This window comes from Engystomops pustulosus, chromosome 3 (genome assembly GCF_040894005.1).
Source record: "Engystomops pustulosus chromosome 3, aEngPut4.maternal, whole genome shotgun sequence".
In the NCBI taxonomy this organism is placed as follows: domain Eukaryota; kingdom Metazoa; phylum Chordata; class Amphibia; order Anura; family Leptodactylidae; genus Engystomops; species Engystomops pustulosus.
Window position 1 is genome coordinate 173,236,213 of NC_092413.1, and position 9,358 is coordinate 173,245,570.

Sequence of the window (9,358 nt, forward strand, 5' to 3'; positions counted from 1 at the left end):
TCACATGGCTATGTTATGCCATGACCCACTGGGCAGTTTGACCCATACTAGTGCCCTGGCAAAGAAGTACTGTATTACTTTCTACTTATTGTGGCCCATTCATTTGAGCTGGTTTAGAGTTCCCAGTATGAGGTTGGAAGTACGACTGTGCAGATAGAAAGCAATGAGCACTTTATACGGGTGAACAGTAGAGGTCCATATTTAAATCCCCCACTGATCTTGCAATAAGCTGTAATCAGAATCAGAACCTTGCCTTATGTTTCGATAGTGTTCTATACATTGTTTTGGTTTTCTCCAACCCAAAATATAATGCACTATCCCTCAAGGTCTAGTCTTTTTTAAGTCACAATGTCCAAGCACATATTACTCCACGGTCCAATTCCACAAGTGTCATGTCTTCTCCTGGCAGTACAAGGCTGTGAGGCAGGCAGGGATTAAAACCTGGAGTCCTACTCTACAGTATAACCTATATTCGGCTGATTACTGGCTAAATAAAATATCTCCAAGACCTTGCTCCGGTGCCCATCCATTTCCTTGCTTGATTCCTCTCTGTGAGTGTGAATGCTGCTTTACTGTCTTCTGTATTGACCTAGGCTTTTTCCAACTACTCCTTGGGCTTCAGATTTGAGCATTTCTGATTCTTCTAGTTATGACTTTTGGCATGGACTTGGATACTCTCTTGGTTAGTGATTTTGAGCTTCATGTTTAATCCTTATATTGACTGGGCATGCTCACAAATGTTGTTCTTCTCTACCCTTTAGTTTGAGTGTAGGGAACAACGCCCAGTACACAGCTGTCATTTATGGTGGTCATCAAGTTAGGGCTCAATATTCTTTCCCATTGTGTCCTGACAGCATCAGGTCTTAGTTTGGATGCTCTCACAGTAAACAAATCATGGCAGATACTCTCTTTCCTCCTTCCCTTCTGCAACACCCTCGCCGATGCAATGGCGAGGTAGTGCTTGCGAATACGTCCCACCTGTAGGTAACACCACATTACACTACATGATCCTTATAGGATCAAGGGGAAATTGCAGTGGTTAATCCTGCCTGGCAAGGCAGATGTTAATCTGTGATGTAATTATGTCAACCAATGTCTGTGTTACATCCTGTCTTTGTGCACTGAGAGGTAATTGGAGGAGCAGCCACCACCTGACCAAAGGGAGGTAATAAAACCCCCTGGCCAGGAATGTTCTGGGTTCTTAGAGAGAAATCTCTCTCAGGAGAGAGACCGGTCCTAGTCAGGCCCTCTGGGTCTGTAGGACACAAGCAGAGAGCAGTTAGCTGAGCAGCAGCTCAGAGACTCTAGCACACCAGACCAGTGTAGGAAGAGCCTAGCCCCTGCCTGAAGTGGAGCAATAAGACTAGAGTTAGTGTAGTGAGGAAAGGGGTATCACCCTACCTTCAAGGGTGATACCTGAAGAGATCCAGGACCGAGCTGAAGCATCCTCTAAGGACACAGCTGCCTCCCAGCCTGCTCCTACATCCAGGCTGGTGATCTACATCCTGTGGCTCCCTCCAAATACCTCTCCAGTACTCCACCTGTTAAAGGCACGTTTGCTGCGGTTCCTGCGGTTCAAATAAAGAACTGTAAGTTGTTTTCTTCAACTTCTGTCTCCGTCTGGTCCCTGCTCATACGGCTGCCTTCATCACCGGCACCCTGTCCATCACCCAGAGACTCACACTCGGGACATTAAGGGGTTGCCCCAGGGAGATCCGCTATAGCAGCCTCTCCCTCATCTTTTCTTGCCAACACCACCCTGCTGGAGACCTGCCAGGCTGTAGGACAGCCCTCCGGTTCCCCCGTACCAAGCACCGTGACAATAGCGTGCTTAGGCCGCAACCGCCAGCCACTCCGGTACCGCGGGCCCCGGCTGTCTCCAGGCCTCACCTCAAGGGCTAGGCCCCGGTGGGGGATGTTGCAAGTGGCGTCACGAACAGGATATAGACTTCTGTGCCTTATTACGGCATTAAAGACTTTCCTTTACTGGAAAAAGACTGTGCTGCCTAACCCTGCTGCCATCCGGGTTTAGGCCTAAGGACTTGTGCGTTTCTGGAATGAACTGTGTTATACTGCTGCCACGTGCGGTCGAGCGCCGCTCCCGCACTCCAGAGGTTAATCCTGGCAAGAACTGTACCAGCTCTGCTACATCCGGCGCTGCCGCGCCTGAAGATTTTTACCTCAGGAACTGTGGCGCAGCAAATAATTCAAGCCCGCCAAAACCTTCACTGGCGGGAAACCCAGATGACGCATCAAGCTCCACCCACGCGCGAAGGGCGCGAACCCCGCCTCCTGTGGCGCAGGAAAAATTAGAGCCCGCCACAGCTCTTGGCGGGAAGGACTTGGACTCCTCCCACTGGCTCGAGGCGGACTTCCTGCCCTGCCTCAGAGAAGCGCCAGAACTGGAGTGGACTTTGGACAGCGAGGACAACGCCATGTGGGGTCCTCCGCCTTTCCCTCCTGTGGAGCGTCCGGAGTTTTACGAGGTCCTAGAGACTATGGTGGTGGTCTCTGCGCAGCCCGTCCGAAGACCCTCCGCTGGACATCGGCTGCACCGAGGATTGACTCGGGCCTTCGTCACCAGGACATGTTACCAAACGGTGACGCAGTACCAAATCCCACCCGGGCGGTTCCTCGTCCCTATCCCGGCTACCATCCCGGTACCGCGGGTCCACGTGGAGGCGCCACGTGGGGAGGCCCCGACTCCTGCTGAGCCAACGCCTGGGCCTAGTGTTGCCGCTCCACCTGCTCCGAGGCCTACTACTCCGGCTGCGCGGCCTGCTAACCCCGATGTGGTGGTTCCTGATCCTCCGGTGGTTCCTGCTCCTGTTCCGGCACCTACCTGTCGTCCAAGGAGATCCGAGCCTGAACCGGAGCCACGAGCCCCAGCACCGAAACCTCCGCAGCCTCAAGGCCGAGGTGAGGCCGCCCGCCGGCGACTCCGAGACGCTGTCTCGGACCAGCGACGCCGAGAGAAGGAGGCCCAGCGATATATGGCCGGCCGATCTACAGCTGGAGCTTGGGTCGAGAAGAATCGCACCACCGGCATGGTCCGGTTCTTCGACAAGCAGAAGGGCTATGGCTTCGCCACCCAGGACTACACCGGACGGGAAGTATTTATACCCTGCCGGTCTGTCAAGAGGCCTGATCTGCCAGAGAGCCTGCACAACCTGAAGCCGGGAGAGTGTATCGAGTTCTCCCTGCAGGAAGGACCTCGAGGACCCTGGGCGGCTGGTGTGATCCGGATCCCCGACTCCGATGAGGACCGTTACTTCCCGCAGGACGACTGGTATGAGGACGACGAGTGGCCGGAATCTCCGAACACCTCTTCCTCCTCGGCTGCAAGTCCCCGGGCGGTGACTCACGTGAATGCCCCATCCACAGTAATTGTGAGTACGGGTCCCATTGCCATCCATGGGCCGGGCATGATACAGGGCGCCACCCCCACCGGCTCCCCTGCCGGGAGCATTGCCAGGTCCCGCGGCTCTTCTGTGGGAGAAGACATCCCGGCTAGTGAACCTTGTCCGGAGGTTCCATCTAGGCCCGCATCTCCCCTTGCCGGTTACCAATGGGGTGATGACCCGGCCCCGGAAGAACCGGAGCTGGAAGGAGCCGCAGCGCGGCCGCTGGACTCTGTTTATTTCTTCCTGGACCCCTCCGTGGTCCCTGGCTCAGTTGAGCCCCCGGCTGGAACAGCCGACACCCCGGGCGACAGCGCTCCTCCCCCTGAAGGTCCGGAGGATGTTGCTGCACCTGCAGTACCCATTACTGCCACCGGGTGTCCCCAGCCGGCACCTACTCCCGCTGAGGATGCACAGGATTCCCTGCAGGAGCTGGATCCTGTCTTTGCTGAACCCAGCGATACTGACTAATCCCTGAAGGGCTGTAGCCCTCTCCAGGTACTTTGTACATATTGTGTATATTTATCTCCATATCCCTATAGAGCCAGAAACTGTCCTGAGACTCTTACCCTTATTTATCTCAGTCAAGAGATTATGCACTGTCATGTGCTATGATAGCACCCTTCCTCTGCCACAGCAGAGATTTCATCAAAGGACTCTGTCCCTCTCCAAATAGAGGAGACCCTTTGCTTCTTCATTGCACTTTTCCCCACCTCAAGGGCTGTACCCAGAAGATGGACTTTGTCAGTAGAGACCTTCTGTGAGACTGTTGCCAGATACTCCAGGGAAAAGTTGCTATTGCTATTGACTATTATTTTGCACTTAATGCCTTCCTTTTTAGGTACGGACATTCTGCATGCACTTTTTATGCCTTTTCTTTGCAGGAAAAGAGACATTTACTACCGTGCTACCCTGAGTAGCCTATCCACCTCTGTAACGTTTGTAACGTTCAAGATGTGTACCCATTGGGCTCCTAAGCCAATGTGATCTTAACCTGTTTGCACACTGTCAGAAGATCTGCCAGTAGTATGCATTAACCCTTTCATAGGCTTTTCAGGTTGTAGTGTGGCTGTGTCGGACCGTCTTTTTATGTGTAAAACACTGACCGCTACCTGATCCCTCAAACTGAGGTTTGCACATGGGGGTAGTCCGTAAACTGCGGGTCTTTAGGGGACCGGGGGTGTTACACAGTTAGCACCTGGATGCCACTCATACATGGGTAAGGTTGTCAGTCAGGAGGTACTCGTGTCGCATATGCTCATGCAATGCAGATAGACACCATATAATTGCCGCCAGGGAAGAAGCGTTGATTAAACAAATATACAGGCCTTGGTGCAAGGAGTGGATTACAGGACATGACACCACACCTTTCCTACTGTACAGTTCGGTTTAATGGCGTCAGCGACCAACTGTCATACAGCTACATATATTTTTGTCTTAGTCCGACACCAACCCAGGTGCCTGTCTCCAGGACCATGGGCGGTTTGTCCCTACACCTCACATAGCCTGCACTTTCCAGAAGTGCCCTTAGCCCCCTCTGTGCCCAAACCATCGGTAGTCGAGCCGAGGGCGGCTCTTTCAATTGCCCCCGGGGTATGCAACACCCTCGCCGATGCAATGGCGAGGTAGTGCTTGCGAATACGTCCCACCTGTAGGTAACACCACATTACACTACATGGTCCTTATAGGATCAAGGGGAAATTGCAGTGGTTAATCCTGCCTGGCAAGGCAGATGTTAATCTGTGATGTAATTATGTCAACCAATGTCTGTGTTACATCCTGTCTTTGTGCACTGAGAGGTAATTGGAGGAGCAGCCACCACCTGACCAAAGGGAGGTAATAAAACCCCCTGGCCAGGAATGTTCTGGGTTCTTAGAGAGAAATCTCTCTCAGGAGAGAGACCGGTCCTAGTCAGGCCCTCTGGGTCTGTAGGACACAAGCAGAGAGCAGTTAGCTGAGCAGCAGCTCAGAGACTCTAGCACACCAGACCAGTGTAGGAAGAGCCTAGCCCCTGCCTGAAGTGGAGCAATAAGACTAGAGTTAGTGTAGTGAGGAAAGGGGTATCACCCTACCTTCAAGGGTGATACCTGAAGAGATCCAGGACCGAGCTGAAGCATCCTCTAAGGACACAGCTGCCTCCCAGCCTGCTCCTACATCCAGGCTGGTGATCTACATCCTGTGGCTCCCTCCAAATACCTCTCCAGTACTCCACCTGTTAAAGGCACGTTTGCTGCGGTTCCTGCGGTTCAAATAAAGAACTGTAAGTTGTTTTCTTCAACTTCTGTCTCCGTCTGGTCCCTGCTCATACGGCTGCCTTCATCACCGGCACCCTGTCCATCACCCAGAGACTCACACTCGGGACATTAAGGGGTTGCCCCAGGGAGATCCGCTATAGCAGCCTCTCCCTCATCTTTTCTTGCCAACACCACCCTGCTGGAGACCTGCCAGGCTGTAGGACAGCCCTCCGGTTCCCCCGTACCAAGCACCGTGACAATAGCGTGCTTAGGCCGCAACCGCCAGCCACTCCGGTACCGCGGGCCCCGGCTGTCTCCAGGCCTCACCTCAAGGGCTAGGCCCCGGTGGGGGATGTTGCACTTCCATGTAGTAGTTGGCTCAATCAGGGAGATTTATCTGGGCTTCTATGTCAGAAAACTGGGATAGAAGACAAGAGGGCATAGAGGGACATGAAGGGGGGCACACTGATGGAGGAGTGGGCCAGCTCTGGACATTCCTGCTCCTATGCAGCAGGTGAACTTCTAGAAGTTCAGATGGCCATGTGCTCCCCCAGACCAGATCCTGGCTGCACCGAAAATCTGCCCAAATGAAGGACATATCACAGCTGCTTGACTTGGTGGGTTGTCACCGCACCGTGATTGGTAGCCATAGACTTCTATTGTGAACCCCTTAGGGCTTTACTTCTCTGTTGTCAAGAGCTTACTGTCTACCAGAAGACAGGAATTTCTCTCCTCTCATCTCTGTTTACACAACTCTGAGCAGTGAGTGTTAACCCTTTCTATGCTCTCCTAGTCGGTAGTATGCTATTAGCAGTATTTTCAAACATTAAGCTAAAATCCTTACTGCTCTGAGCTGTGTAAACCAAGGAACATTAGATGTAGGCTTACTGTCATCATTCATAGACTTACACTATACAGATTGGAATGCGGAGCTCTATGGGGGGGGGGGGGGACATCGCACCCTGTTTCTTTACAAACTAAGCATAATTTCTTAATATAGTGTATTAGAAAAAACTTTCCCCTGCAGAATATTTGAAACTATCTCAAATAACGGCTATGCTTTAAGAATTAAAAGCTGCTGGACAAATGTGAGCTGAGCTATGACTGGTCAACAAAAAATCACACAGACCACTAAGCAAAGGATTACAGCTGAGTTCCTGTGCTTCCAGATAATGGGGCACATTTACTAAGGGTCTGTCGGACGCTTTTCTGTGGAGTTTCCCAAATATTTCTGATTTGCCCTGGGGTTTTTGTCGCACTCGGCCTTCATGTGACACAAATCGGGGGTGCGGCCATCGGACAATCCGACTGATTCGGACAAACCTCAGAATTTTACTTTCAAAATTGTGTTGCAAGACACGCACTTACATCATGCATCGGGAAGAAGATGGGAACTCCGGCGGACCTGAGCGGGGAAGCGACACATGCAGGTAATTGGACGCACGATCTTAGTGAATCGTTTAAGAATATAACTTTTTGTTAGTTTCTGCTGATCCAGAGAGCCTGCCATATTAGGTGTTGGGAAGGGGGTTTTCCCTGCTTTGTGCCAATTGGCATCAGTCTTGCAAGGTTTCTTCCGTCTTCTGGATCAACGCAAAATGGTATAGGTTGGACTTGATGAACTGATGTCTTGTTCTAAACTTAACAAACCTTAAACCTAAAAAAATCAAGCCATCAATCATATCATAGAAATTCAGGATGACCTAAACAAGTGTTTACATACATTTGCAATGGACAAATGCAGCAAGGATTGTAAATTCGTAATAATATCCATAAACAATAGACAGGATGTAGCTCTCACATACTGGGAAAGTATCACAAGACCTAGGACCACCCAGAAAGTATTACTTGTCATACAGATTAATTACCTGATTACTGACAAACTTGAGAAAATTGTGGAATTTGGCTGTTGCCTGCTCAGAAAAACAATGAAAACAGACATAAAGAGTTAAATTGTTGGTCATTAGGAAGGACAAGTCTTGTAAGTGCAATTATCTCTCATCTCTAAAGAATACCTCATGCATGAACAGTTGTTTGGTTTACAGATTAGTGTTAGATGGATCCCAATCAACACATCCTGCTCCTTCTCCTTTCAATGTTAGATAAAAAGACTTCATTCTCGTTAATTATAAGCAATAACAACAATGGTTCATAACCGGGTCAGGCAATTCATCTATGTTAGAGCACTGTACATGGCTGGCTTCAAAGAGATGAATGATATAAGCGCCCCTATTATTATCAGAACAAAAGTGTCAATAAATCCCAGTAAAGCAAGTCCTGAATAACTGTGGGAGTAAAGAAATCTGTATTGTGGAGAGGAATTCTGCTTGGGTAAAGTCACCAGGGCAGTAACACATTGATCCCAACATGGACTACCGCATGAGGTCAAGTGTTGGCTGATTCTGTATCCAGGAACACTCTCACGTCAGTACTGCTACATAGATGTACTGCAAAAACAACTGTCCATCTGAGGAGCTACAGATGTCATGGACCTTAGTACTTGGCCAAACAACAAATTCACCCTTAAAATTAAAGAGGACCTTGCACCACCTCACACAAGGTGAAATTAGCAGTATTATCATTCTGTAGGGCTGCTACACAGTTTCAGGGGGTACTTTGAATTTTCTTTCTAGAATGGTCAGATACTAGGAATGATATCTCTTGCAAACCATGGAGACTAGAAAATTAGAAATTCAAAGTGTTACTGAATCTGTCAAGTGACCAGGGGGGTGTTATCTGAGGTCCTTTAACCAGTAACAATAACATCTTCCTCATGTATATATCTGATCACCTGAAATCACAGCATGCCTCCATGGACCTCTACTCCTCCCCATCCTCCATGGAGGCATGCTGTGATCAGGTACATACAGGAGGTAGATGCTATTGTTACTTTTTAACTAGTTCATGACCGCCTGCCGTGTATTCACGGCGGCAGTCGGGTCCCGCTGCATGGAGAGGGCTCACGGGCTGAGCCCTCTCCATAGTTGGTAAGTCTTTGCTGCATTTTGCAGCAAAGACTTACCGGTAACACCCGCGATCGGTGCCAGCACCGATGGCGGTTGTTCTGACAGCGATCGCTGCTGGCAAATCTGCTGGCAGCCTCAAAAATCTTGCCTAGGATCGTCGCTCCCGTGACGTCGTGGGGGAGTGGCGATCCGTCTCCATGGTAGCCTCGGGTCTTCCGAAGACCTGAGGCTATTTCGTTTTAACCGCTTCATTACAGTGTGCTGATAGCACATTGTAATGAATGAGGAGGAAACTCCCCATATACTGCCATACTGTAGTATGGCAGTATATGATAGGATCGATCAGACAACCTAAGGTTAAAGTACCCTAGGAAGTCTTAAGAATAGTAAAAAGAAAAATAAAAAATGTTAAAAAAAATTATAATTAAAAAAACCCTAAAAATTCGAATCACCCCCCTTTCCCTAGAACTGACATAAATATAAATAAACAGTAAAAATCATAAACACATTAGGTATCGACACGTCCGAAAATGCCCGATCTATCAAAATATATTAACGGTTTTCAATGCGTTTAACCCCATAATGGAAAATAACGCCCAAAGTCAAAAATGGCACTTTTTTGCCATTTTGAAAAATATAAAAAAGATCTATAAAAAAGTGATCAAAAGGTCGTACAGCCCTAAAAATGATATCATTGAAAATATTATCAAATGCCGCAAAAAATGACACCACCCACAGCTCCGTACAACAAAGTTAT

At 49.4% G+C, this 9,358-nt stretch overlaps 1 long non-coding RNA gene across 1 annotated transcript in view; it reads right to left on the reverse strand.

The window, feature by feature from the left end:
• The window catches only part of LOC140120619 (uncharacterized), a 17,516-nt gene extending 9,789 nt beyond the window's left edge, over positions 1 to 7,727 (reverse strand). The window contains exons 1-2 of the long non-coding RNA XR_011853908.1: positions 7,651 to 7,727; positions 7,504 to 7,548 (exon numbers count right to left, since the gene is read on the reverse strand). This is a non-coding gene — a long non-coding RNA (uncharacterized lncRNA). The remainder of the gene's footprint in view (positions 1 to 7,503; positions 7,549 to 7,650) is intronic.
• Positions 7,728 to 9,358: the final 1,631 nt, after the last annotated feature.